The sequence below is a fragment of the Glycine soja genome, chromosome 7 (assembly GCF_004193775.1).
Source record: "Glycine soja cultivar W05 chromosome 7, ASM419377v2, whole genome shotgun sequence".
NCBI lineage: Eukaryota > Viridiplantae > Streptophyta > Magnoliopsida > Fabales > Fabaceae > Glycine > Glycine soja.
In genome coordinates, this window is record NC_041008.1 from 31564291 (window position 1) to 31578248 (window position 13958).

At 36.0% G+C, this 13958-nt stretch overlaps 1 non-coding gene across 1 annotated transcript; it reads left to right on the forward strand.

Moving 5' to 3' along the window:
* The first annotated feature begins 444 nt into the window (after window positions 1–444).
* On the forward strand, window positions 445–551 carry LOC114420814. Its single transcript, XR_003668447.1, has one exon. It is a non-coding gene; the product is annotated as a small nucleolar RNA R71 (small nucleolar RNA).
* The last annotated feature ends 13407 nt before the right edge of the window (window positions 552–13958 follow it).

Genomic DNA, 13958 nt, shown 5'->3' on the forward strand with positions numbered 1-13958 from the left:
TGGTTTTGTTGTTGAAGAGGTCTATTATAAATGTTTGTAGCATAAGCTTCAGGTTGCTCATTGACTCTAGATTGCTGCAAAGAAGGACAGAGGTCTGTATGGTGATCTGCAGAAGAACATAGACCACAGACTCTTGCAACAGGTGCAGATTTCTGATTCATGGCAAGCTGAGTTACTAGGTTGACCAAGGCATCAAGTTTTCCTTCAAGCTTTTTATTTTCAGTAGATGAAGATGAATTCGTGGCCACCTCAGGGACTCCTCTAAGAACAATAACATCATTTCTTGCACTGAATTGTTGGGAGTTGGAAGCCATCTTCTCAATCAAATTCCTAGCTTCAGCAGGGGCCATATCACCAAGAGCTCCACCACTGGCAGCATCAATCATACTCCTCTCCATGTTGCTAAGTCCCTCATAGAAATATTGAAGAAGGAGTTGCTCGGAAATCTGGTGGTGAAGGCAGCTTGCACACAATTTCTTGAATCTTTCCCAGTACTCATACAAGCTTTCTCCACTAAGTTGCCTGATTCCTGAAATGTCTTTTCTGATGGCAATGGTCCTAGATGCAGGGAAGAATTTCTCCAAGAACACCCTCTTAAGGTCATCCCAATTGAAAATAGACCTGTGAGCAAGGTAGTATAGCCAATCTTTTGCCACTCCCTCTAGAGAATGAGGAAAAACCTTTAGAAAAATATGATCTTCTTGGACATCAGGGGGCTTCATGGTGGAACAAACAATATGGAACTCCTTAAGATGCTTATGAGGATCTTCACCTGCAAGACCATGAAACTTGGGCATCAAATGTATTAGTCCAATGTTGAGAACATATGGAACACCCTCATCAGGATATTGATTACACAAGCTTTCATAAGTGAAATCAGGTGCAGCCATCTCTCTAAGAGTCCTCTCACGAGGTGGAGGCTGAGCCATGTTCTCAGTATAAAAATTAGTAGTGGAATGCTCAAAATCATAATATTCAGAATCACCCTCAACAGAATGCTCAAAATGCACATAATGACCAGGATGCGCACTATGCCTAACTAATCTATGAAAGGTTCTATCTATTTCAGGATCAAAGGGTTGTAAATCACCTAGATTGCCCCTATTCATGCACTATATGCAGCAAATAATGTGTTTCGCAACAACACCTAACAAGGGGGTAAAAGTACAGCTATACTCAAACGATATCAAAATAAGCTGAAATTTTGTGAGGAACACCCTAAAATCATGAAAAGATAGCACAAAAAATTTTAAACAAAAATTCAAAGTCTAACTATGAAAACTACCTAAGCAAAGTTTAGAAAAATAAGACAATAATACTTGAAAAATAAAACAAACTTAGTAAACGACTGATTTTTGGAGTTTGGGAAACCCCGACCGGCTTTAGCCGGTTGCTATAGTATGGGAAATTTTTTTCTACCCCAAATGCATATATAATAATAGTTATTCTGATACCGGAGCAAAAGTTATGACCGTTTTAAGTTTTGCTAAAAACAAGTTCCAAAAATTTTTATCTCTCAAATAATGCCACACCAAGTGCTCCTGGTATTTTTCGCACAAATCAAAAGAAGCTACCACACAAAAATTCAGCCAAAAATAACAACTCTAACTATCAAAACAAATTTCTTTAATTAAATTGCAAAATCCGTCACTAATTTCCTGTCGCTAATCACTGTTCAGCACTGTTCACAGCAAAACAAAAGGCTGAATCAGTCGCTAAATCATTCGCTAAAACAGTCGCTAAACAGGGAATGCAACTGAAACGCAAAATAGAATGCTACACAAAATAAGATAACTAAACACTATTATGAATCTTTGGCCCACTGCTCCCTGGCAACGACGCCAAATTTGATCGAGGTCGTACCCGAATCAAATAAACATTAAAAATGCAGTATCTAGGAAGTGATCCTAGGTCGTCTCCCAACGAGCAATGGTCAATCAAACGTTCATAACAGATAGTAATAAAACAGTAACGAATTGGGGAGGGGGTTGTTTGTTTTTGTAAATTAAACAGCAAGTAAATTTGAATTAGAAAATATCAGAATTAAAACATGTTTCCCCATGATTCACAAGCAAGTGTCTTATCCTAGATTACGAGGATTTATCCTTTATCAGTTCAACCACTTAATCGAACCCTAAATTAAATTACTAAGCGAAATTTAACATAAGGCATTCATTATGTGATTTAGCAACACATACACCAATTAATCATGAACGAAACTGATCATTAAGCATGAACGTAAATTAAGCGCAGAGAAAATTAATCAAGCACTAAGCATGCATGGATTAATAGCAACAAATACAAAGTAATTGGTGAAGAGGAAAAACTGAGCAGAATGCAATAGTAATAATAAAACCTCAAAGAGAGTTGTGCTTGATCCTCAAGAGAAAACAACGCTGGAGACTTAGCCTTCCATTAATTAATAGCAAACGAAATTGTAGTAGAAAATGAAGAAAACTAGAATTATTCTTCAAAACGAAATAAAAAAGCTAAAACCGAAAGAGAGAGAGAGAGAGCCTAAAACTAGAACCTTGGTGCTGTTATATAGTTCTCAGCCCCCAAAGCTTACAAATCTGTTTTTTAAGTCCAAGCCCATAAATAAAATAAAATCTAGATAAGATAAGATATAATCTAGATGAAATAATATATAGATGAAATAAAATCTAGATAAGATAAGATAAGATCTAGATAAAATAATAGCTAGATGAGATAAAATCTAGATGAAATAATATCTAGATGAGATAAAATCTAGATAAGATAAGATTTGGTAGAATAAAATTGTCTGCTCTCTTCAAGTCCAAGCCTAATTCCGGATTCAAGCCCAATTATTTATAATTCTCCTAAAATTAAATTAAAAACACAAAATTAATCCAGTAGGCCCAAATGATAAAACTGCATAATTAATTTGACAATTAAGGCTAATCAGTAATTAAAATGGTGACAAAATGGGTTAAGAAATATGAGAAAATGATGACACATCAGTGGTCCATACGTGCGCTAAGCGCACGAGCACGGACAAGGCCACCTATTTAAGCCTAAAATCAGATTTTGTGAAGGGAGTTTGGACTGGGATTCAGAGCTTTGCGTGTCTAGGGTTTCTAGAGAGAGAAAGGTCTAAGTTCCATAGAGCTTTGAGAGATTTTGCTGTGTGAAGATCTGCAGAGACCAGAGCTTGAAGCAGGAGCTAGTTTGAAAGCTTGAGATGAGTATGAGTGATTGTGAGATCCTAGAGGTGAAGGAGACATCCTTACCACTTGTATTTTTGCAATCTTTCATCTTGTTCTTCTCTTTGTTGTTAAGAAGGCTTCCTAGTATGGAAAGCTAAATCCTCTGTTGGATCTTCCCTGTAGGTACGTGATGTAAATATATTTCTATATATTTAATGATGTTTTGTGTGTTCTCTGTGCTATCTGCTTTTCATTCCAGTATGTCTTTACCTTGATCACATATATGCATGCTTTGTTAGGGTCATTTAACAGTGGAAACTGGTCTGACTCTAAAGTCCTTGATAGTACAGGGCTAAGTTGTCATACTATCACGAGGAATCAGGGTGCGATAACTTAGTTAGGTATGTGTGTCTTAATGTGGTCCTGGTTGAGTTTAGTCTTACAAGAGGAATCTGTGGACGATGCTTGGTCAGGATTTGGCTAAACTATCATGAGGAATCGGGGTTTAGTATCTCAGGGGACACCATAAGAACACACGAGCATTGTTAGATAGAGAATATCTTTTTAGCATCAGGCACTTATTAGGAAGGACAACGTGTTTTCAACTTGTTTTTACACATCATTTCTCTCGCGTGATTTTCATTATTTTTGCACAGATAGTTTATACACCTGTTCATATTCAAACTTACCTTTACACACCAGATACCTATTTGTTGAAATAGCTTACCAAATAACAAAAGTTCCCCGAGTGTTCGATACTCGGTTCTTACGTTTTATACTACTTGTGCAATCTAGTACACTTGCCGGAAGCCGAACAAGTTTTTGGCGCCGTTGCTGGGGAACTTCTTTTTATTTGGGAAGTTAGTTCATTTTTAGGTGTCTATTCTTTATTCTTTTATTACTTGAAAATACTTTTTGTTTATGCTTGTTTTTCTCTTGACTTGGTGACTGCTGCTCTTGTTAGTGCTTTGTATGCATAGTAAATTTTCTGCAGATGATTTAGTTTTGTGAGATTTGGAGATTTTTAAGGGGTGAAATGAATATCTTGACAACACACGATCAAGGGTGGGAACATGAGTTAAGTCCTTACAATTAATATGAAGAAGAAAAAACTCCTAATCTTGAAAGTGTGTTTGAAGAATTCAGGGCATACCATGCTAGCTCAAAAACTAATCAAAATTCAATGAAAAATCATGAAATTCATTTTGGTAAGAGCTACTCAATAGAAAACTTTCAAGAGAGACCATAGTTACAACCTTACTATCAAAATGAAGCAGAAACAAGTTCCAATCTGGATAAATTATTGATGCAATTCATGGAAACAACTAAATCAACTCAACAAGCACTCCAAAGTGTAGAAATCCAGGTTGGTGAGCTGGCAGAAGCAGTAACTCAATTTATGTCCAGACGAGAAAAATCCTTTGTAGAGGCTGAAGCTCAAGAGAAAAGCCCTGTAAAAGAGCATGAGTCAAGAGAAAAAGATAAGGAGAAAAATGAGGAACAAGCACAACAACAATGGGAGAAGTACTCAACAGTAGAAAACCAACAAGAAAATATTCTCCAAATCAATGACCTTCCTCATCAAATGATTGTCAAGAAAGGAAGGCAAGGAGAGCATGAGGAAATTGTAAGTGCCATTCTTTCTTTAATCACTAACACCTTTTCTTGAAATGATGTGGAATGTCCTTCCAGACTATATGAAGTTCATGGAATTTCTCGCTAAAAGGCGAAACTTCAAGGAAGATGTGTTCTTTGTGACTTTCACGCCACCTTAAAGGTATTAAGCTATGCGTCAAGCTAATGACGTTAAAGAAGCGCTTCCTGGGAGGCAACCCAGTTTTAATTTCCGTTATCTTTGTTTTTCATGCATTTAATCATTTGGAACTTGCTATATAATCCGTACATAGGAGTATATCAGCCTATCTTTGAATGTTTAACATAAGGGTTTCAATTTTTTGGAAAGAGGACTGAAATATAACTTAGAAAACTTTTTTATGAAAAATAGTCCTTTCGCTAAGCGCAAGCCTCGCGCCAAGCGCATCTCTGTTCATGCGCTAAGCTAACTTCAATTCGATTTGAATTCGACTAAGCTTCAGCCTGATCGCTAAACGACATCTTATCCTTGGCTAAACGTGACCTATTGTCGCCAAGCGCAATTCCTTATAGCCATAACTGAGGTCCATGAAGCTAAGCGCCAGTCATGGCAGCTAAGCGAGATTCATTGCGACAGTGTGAGCATTAAGCGAGTACTTATCAGCTAAGCGCATGCTCCTCTGTACTTAAGATGCATCATTTTAGCTAAGCCAGCCAGAGTTTGGCTTAGCGAGAGTTCCAGCTTTTCAGATCTGCAAACCTCGCTAAGCGGTCTGATCCACGCGCTAAGCCAAGCCTGTGTTAAAAAAAACTGATTTTGAATTTGAAATGTCGGCTAAGCGCGCATATCCGCTAAGCGAGCCTTGTTGAGAAACCAAACATCTCTCTGGCTCACTTAGTGCAGCTTTCCGCTAAGCGAAAGTGTCGAAACATGCTTAAGTGAGTGTAACGGTAGTTACACTCACAATTGCCAGATTTTGCCTACCCCTTCTCTGCATTCTCTCTGATGTGTCATTATTTTCTCCTATTTCTTAACCCTTTTTGTTACCATTTTAATTACTGATTAGCCTTAATTGTCAAATTAATTATGCAGTTTTATCATTTGGGCCTACTTGACTAAATTTGTTTTTTTGATTTAATTTCAGGAGAATTATAACCAATTGGGCTTGGATCCAGAATTGGGCTGAACCGGCTTGGACTTGAAGAGAGCAGACAATTTTATTTTATTTCGTCCAGTTTTATTTTATTTCGTTTTTTGGCTTGGACTTAAAACAGATTTATAAGCTTTGGGGCTGAGGACCTATATAACAGCACCGGGGTTTTAGTAGATGGAGTCTGTTAAGGGAAGAGAGAAAATTTTAGGGTTTTGCATTTTTCAGTTTGGTGTTACTATTCACGTGCACTGTTCACGTAGCAATAAAAATTTGTTTTCTGCTTCAAATTGCAATTTCATTTTCTACTTCTGCCCTTGAATTCGTTTTCTTTTCTGCTGATTAATGGAAGGCTGAGTCTCCAGTGTTGTTTTCTCTTGGTATACGACTAACTTTTGTATAGAAATCCTTTTCCAAAGCTTGTATAGTTCCCCAATTTATGGTCATTTTGAAGTAAATTTGGTAAATAAATCTTGTTTTATGGTTAATGTTGTCTCTAGAACATTTCCATTGGATTTAATGATGAAATCTGTGCATTTTCAGGTAAAAAAGAGGCTAAGTTTTGAATTGCAAAATGTAACAGTTGGGCTAAGCTCGGCAGTTGGGCTAAGCGCATATCCACCGTTAAGCGCAGCTTCAGAGCGCTTAGCGCAAAGGAGAATCTAGCAGAGCATCAACATCAAAGCCGCGCACTAAGTGCGAGATCAGTGCGCTAAGCGCAGCAGGTGCCTTCAGCCAGGCTAAGCTTGAGACTGGCGCTAAGCCCAATTTCACTTACTCACGCTAAGCATGAGGGTGGCGCTAAGCGCAACGTCACGATTTTAGAGCCTATTTAAAGCCTGTTTTGTGCAGAATTAGGGTAGAGAATTCCTAGGGCACAAAATTCTACAATATCCACAGTACCTATTTTGGGAAAAGAGCCTTGGAAGCAGCAAAGATGAGCAACTTGTGCATTGAAGCCTAGGTTTTGTCATTAGAGAGAGATTATTGAGTAGAGAGTGAGTGTGAGATGTTGAGAAGGGGAAGGGGAATCCCCCTTCTTGTGTAAGGAACTATCATTCTCTGCTTTTAATCTTATTTATTGTTAGGGTTTCTTTGTAATGGCTGGCTAAACACCCTAGTTGGGGATTTCTAATGAATAGCTGATGTAAATACCTAATATCTAATTGATTATGTTTTCTTTGTTCAATGCTTCCTTCAACGCTTAATGTTTGTATGCTTTTGGTCTGATCACCCATTTGTGTGCACAGTTAGGTGACTTTAGCATTGGGAAATGTACTGTTGCCTTACAACTTGATTGAAGCAGGATTGAAACTTAGCCTTACATGAGGGATCTGCGGGTTAAGTTTTGGTTTTAATTATGTTGTTACAGTAATGTTGTTTAGTTTATGCCTAGTCTTACATGAGGGATCTGCAAACGAAGCTTAGGCTAAATTAGGCTAAACTTCAGTAAGCTATTTGAGCTGAGTCTAGTCTTACATGAGGGATCTGCGGACGAAACTCAGTTTAAGTTAGTCTAAACCTAAGAGGGATGTCTAAATCGAGTGTAGTCTTAAATGAGGGATCTGCGGACGAAGCCTGGATATTTAGCCTGATAAGGGATCGAGGGTTTAGTAATTTAGGCTACAGCATAGAACACAAGAGCACGATTGATTAGAGAAATATATTTCTACGCATCAGCTAGTTTGTTAGAAAGACCCAACATATCTACCTATTGTTGTCATTTTATTTACCTTGCATTTTATTGTTTTTAGCATACAAGTTTAGTTTAAATTCTGTTTGAATTTATCACTTATACATGTTCTCTCAACAATGCTTTGAATCTGAACTTAATTCATGCTAACATTAGTTCCCTGTGTTCGATACTCGAATTCATCTGTTTTAATTTTAAATACTTCACAACCCGGTGCGCTTTCCGCTGAGAAAACTCCCCATTGAATATTTTTTCGAGACATAAATGCACAAAAAGTAATCGCACTGGGGAGTCAACTGGTAAAGCAACAAAATTGGTAGACTGGTGATTAAAATACAAAATTTGTTTATGTTTCAGTACCAATTAATGATGCCTGCTTCACTATCATGTGGTTTTGTTTTAGCTGAAATGTTTAGATCTAAGCATCGTTTTTGTTTCTGATATCAAAGGATGATTAAGGGTTATAGAGGGGTTTTCTGCTTGGGGGAGTCTGCTTCAACATGGGATGCTGATTCACTAGTGAGTTTTTTTATTTTTCTAATGTGTAAGTTTATGAGCCAGAAAAAAAAATGTACTTTTGTCCATCAACTAGAACTACATAAGTTCATGTACAAGATGATTTCATGTACACATCTTTATTAAAAAAATCTTCTGACTAATTTTTTTAGTTGGTACATAGGCTAAAGGATAACTTAAAACAACAAAATCTACTGGTAAGTGTAAAGAGTAGTCAAGGTTAGCTCGGGTAAGGGTGTTTCTTAAACCAATAAAATGTTCCTAATTTCTTATTATAGATGCCTGATTATTATTTCCTAATGATGCTTAGGTCTGTGCTGGATTGTCATCCCATCTTTAAAAATACAAATATACTAGAATAAAGAGCGAGCCCTTGTTGACACATACATAATGGGATTAGCTACAAGCATACGTGAACGAAATGATTATGAAGAACAGGTACATATTCTAATAGTCACATGCTGATTGACTAATTGCTAATGGATTTTTCTTAACATTGAATATGTTGATAAACATTGTGATTGACCTATTGGAGTAAGATCAAATTGCATGAAGGCATTGGCGCATTGCCTTACCCCTTACTTCCTTTATTGTATTAAATACTGAATCTAGTTTCAACTTGAAATATTGCAATTATTTGAATTAATTCCCTGAATCATTATTATCATGTCTATTGTAGGCAATTCGACACCAAAGTGCTTAGCAACTCCTACTTCTTTGTATGATGTTGTAGGGGACAACAAAGCTTCCTTGGAATTTTTCACACAATCCTGCGACTAGTGGCACTTTTTTCACTCTTGTGCTTCTAGGCCTCAAGTATTGCTCTTGCCAGTTTCAAGGCAATCTGCAAAAATTTCAAATGGGGCTTCAGCTCCTAGAAGATCAGATTTATAAGTGAACACGAGTGTCTCTTGTAGTTTTTCTTTTGGCATTCTTGGTGCATTTCTCCTAAGTTGTTCTTTTTCTTTACCTGTGCTAACTGCTAAGAGTAGTGCTGGCAATATTGCTCTGTTTGCTATTATTTATTCATCAATTTGTGCCTTTCTTCTTCTTCTTCATGAAGCATGCATTTTGTATTTATTGTCAATTCCTCTCTTCTTGCATGTTTTTAATTCCCTTATCTTGGCGGCTTGAAACATTTTCTAGAAACTGCATAACTTAGGCCTACTTTTATAAGATGGTCAAATTTTGTCAGGACTTAACTGGGATTACTTGGAATTTGGAACTGGTGAAATTACGTAGACTAAGTCTGCTTGAGTCAAATCAGTCCATGTGCCTCCCCTCCTCTTTTGTATTCATTTATTTTATCTTTTCTACTGAAAACCAAGAACCAAGACTTGTTCCACTAACAATAAATATTTATGTTAGGTTTTGTTTGTTTGATTTGCTAAAAAGTAAGGGACAAAACAGGACAAACACATTTGTTCAATGTTTGATTTTATTATTTTAAAAATGAACATGGGACAAAACATAAAAGAGGTTGAGGGACATGAAAAAAACTTCTTTTCTTGTTACTCAATTATCTACAGGACAACCTTTTGTTCCCAGTTCAATACATCAAAAGACCAAAACACCATCATATCTCTCTTCTCTATCCCCCACTACTCCCTCTCCTCAGTTTCTTCTTCCCACTAACATAATAAATAACCACCAATGTTATATGACGCTGAACATTGCTTCTTCATTAAAAAAACTAAAACACAAACCTTTTACGCTAGAATATAAAAAACTTCTTCATAATATATTGATTATCGTATCACTTAAATTAATTCTAAATCTACAGAGAGAGCTGAGTAAATCATATAAAGCTAGCATAAAACAACTACAGAAGGATTTGTATGAGAGTAAAAGAGAAGTGACCAGAGTTGAATCAAATATGGTTGAGGCTTTGGTTGCCAAAAATGATGAAATTAAGGCACTTGTAAGTTCTATGGATGCTGTTAAGAGCCAAGCTGCAATGTTAGAAGGAAATCTAGCTTCCCTATAGGTTCCTCTTTGTTAATTTATTGATGTGTGTCTTGCAATATTTTATTTCCTCCCGTGCACCTCCTGTTTCCACCTAAACTATATTCTGTTTAAATTGATTTGATTTTGTATTGGTACAATTTTTCTAAATGTTTTGTATGATTACAACAGCAGCAAATATAGCATGTGTACAGTATCTATATTACATAGAGACTTGATTTGAATCTATGTGACTCAAAGTGAGACTAGATTATCAAATTGGATTGCGAACTTAGCCTTAATTTGATAGACAACTTTGCCATGAAGAATTTATCAGTTGATCCATTTTGAATGCTCCTGATCCCTTGAAAGCCAACTTCTTTAACTATCTTGTGTTGGGGACACCTTTTATGGGTTGATTTATTTTCCAAAATATCATACATGCTAATCACCAAAGGATCTTCTAGTCATAGAAGCACAACACCATCCAAAACTTTTATTTTGATGTGTGGCATTCTTTATTCTCTCAGCACCCCATTTATCTTGAGAATCACTATATTAAATTTATATTACTAGTGCATTTATTAAACTTAAGTTAATCTTATATCTATAAGCAAAAGATGGATAAATACAAATTCCAAATTACTAGTAGTCCACTTGTTCATATAGTCACTATAGAAAACCGTGTCAATTATTTCAAAGATAGAAACATTCCATATTGATTTTGTGGAAGCTTTTTGTTTAATGAATAATGAACTTGTTGGATTTTCTTCAGTGTTGGCATCATACATTTTTATACACAATCTTGGCTAATTGTGACATATTGATTGAAGTTTAAATAATCCCTTCTCGAAGTTGGTCTATGAATCCTAACATCTAATTAGTATACTTTTATTTTTCTACCAACAATTTTTGCCACTATCACCAAGAAATACACCACTACTTTCTTTCAGTACATACTATGCTTTTCTGGCTTCCCATGTTATAACTATAAGATTGTAATTGATTTGTGGCTTGTGTGTTAGTCTGTATGTGATATCTGTTAAAGTTTACTTGCTTAATAGAATTAGGGAATCTATTTACTCTATGAATCAGTAAAATATTTGGCTATTGTAGATGATGCAATCCTACACCCCAAGGTTGGGCCAGAGCTGCTAAAGAAGACCCTAGGGTTCTCATAAGCCTTAGGATAAATTTTTGGCTCATGGGCTAAGTATGAACTCACTTATCATTGTACATATTAGATTAGCGTTTTATTATTTTTGGGCCTTGTATTTAGAGTTTCATAGTGTAGGGAGGGTACCCTAGTAATGTAGGATTTTTCAGCCCTTGTATTTTAGGGCACCTAGACTAGTATTTGTATTAGGGGTAGTTTTGTAATTTCGCATGAATTAAGTGCATTATTTGATGTGTGTGTGTTGGGAAATAAGTTTAATTGAATTGGGAGAATCCCAATCCAATTAAATTTTGGATCATCCTAAGGGGGACGTGAGCATTTGCTTGCTACACCCCATTGTCACATCATATAGTCACACTTTGTGTATGTCTTTTATGCTTTACATGCCTTATGACACCTAAGCACACTTAGTGGAGAATCTTGGACTTGATCTTGGATTAGCGGGCTAAACCATAGCTAAAATTCACTAATCATAATTAGTGAAATTTTGGCTCTAAAATTTGGCTCCACAAATTCAATTTCAAATTCAAGTGAAATTTGAATAGAAATTCAAATTTCCCTCCAATTTTGTGTTACACTTAGGTTATAAATAGAGGCCATGTGTATGCATTTTTTTCAACTTTGATCATTTGAGAATTACACTTTAAAGTTTAGACCTTATTTGAGGCACAAAATTTTGTGCTCCTTCTCTCCCTCTCCCTCCACTCATCTTTTCCTTCCTTCAAGCTCTCATCCATGGCTTTCTATGGTGGTTAGCTTCTTCTTGACTTATCTTCTCGTTGAAGTGGCGTCTCCAATCATCTTTCTTTCTTCTCCATTCTGCTGCCATTGAACTTGAAGAAGCAAAGGACTCTATTGATGAAAAAGATTCAAGGCCTACAAGCTCCACATGGAGCTACATCAGTAGACTTGTTGGACTAGGCAACATAGTGATCTACCTACTTCAGTTTCCTTCATTAATTTCTTTCATTAGTGTTGGATTAATTGTTTAACTATATTTTTTACTTTAACTATATTCTAATGGATGAGTTTTATTTATAATTATGGCTTGGGTAACACTATTCATATCTTACCAGGCAAGCATGGAATTAATGATGAGAAATTGAGAACTAAGCAAAACAACGATGATGCAGGTAAGTAGATTCTGTAGTGACATGTAAGATTACTATAATTATACAATGATGAAGTTGTTTGCATATTAAAATTGTTGTTCTTGCAGGCTCTAAGAGAGGAGGTAGCATTTGTTGAGCGAAGAGCAGAAGAAGAGCGTGTTGCACATAATGCAACCAAAATGGTGTCTAACTTGAATTATTTATTTCTCAAGTTTTTGTGTTCTCCACTATTTTAGTGATTTTGTGATCGGTAGAATAGGATTCTATGGAAAGAGAAGTGGAATTGGAGCATAGAGCAGTTGAGTCATCCACTGCGCTTGCAAGGATACAACTAATGTAAGCACTTAGTGTGGTTTAACTTTTAAATGGAGTGTAAAACATATTAAAGCACTGTTTTTTCATTTGGTTGTTTTCCATATGTCATTAAGTTTATATCATGATTGAATTGACAACATAATTGTAAACACACTACCTGCTTGTCAAGTTGTCTATGTGGCTAAAAATTATGGATATGAACTTTGTAATCAACAGCTTGTACAGAAAACATGTAATCGGATTCTAAGCACAAGTGGAAATTTATTGTGGAGAATATTTTTTTAAAATAACACATGTATTTAGAATACTAGTATCCAAGCCTTGCGATATTTTCAGCAAGCAATCGCTGTCAGTTACTTTTACTTTTGGGATTGCAATTTTGCCATATTTACTTAGAGATCAAGTTGGCTGGAGCATTTTTGGGCTACTATGGGCCGGTCATATTGCTTTTCGCATCCTTGTAGGGACAGAGAAATATTTTTAGAAGGAAGAAGGGAAGTATAAAATAAAGAAGTTGAAGGCATCCTCTTTAATTAGCAAAAAAAGGAAGTACTAGAAAATAAAACAATGCAGCAAAGTTGCCCAACCTCCATTTAAGTCTGAAAAGTTTACTACATTAACACAGCTATTAGAAGAACGACACAAAGTTCATATATATAATTCTATATCCTAATAATTGTCTTGGTATTCATAAAAGTATGTGTGAATCTTCAATTACTGGAGGTGTCTAGGAATATATGAAAGAGTTTTGTATAGTCAATCTTGTGATGATTGTAAAATAATTTTCATCAGCAGAAATGTTGAAAGATTTTGGTGACATTTAAATTTGAAGCAGGGTCATCCCAACTTGTTCAATGTTGCTACGCAAGTCTGACTACATTCCCTTAAGATTTTGGTAAATTTTGGTATCATATTGTCATGAATGATGTGTTTTGATCTTGCTATTTAAATTTTTAATAGAGATTTACTTTACCAATCACAAAAATAAACAATTTTAACAAGTACACAATAAGCCTGTTTCGGTCCACTTTGTCCAGCTATTTTTTATGTAAGCTCCATTGGAGCTTGTAGGCCTAGGATCTTCTTCATCAATGGATTCCTTTGCTTCTTGGAAGATGAATGGCAGCGGAATGGAGAAGGAAGAGAGAGAGGAGACGCCACTTCAAGGAGAAGATGAGTCTAGAAGAAGTTCACAACCATAGGAGGCCATGGATAAGAGCTTGAAGGAAGAAGGAGATGAATGAAGGGAGAGGGAGAGAAGAGCACGAAATTTTGTGCTCTAAGAGAGAT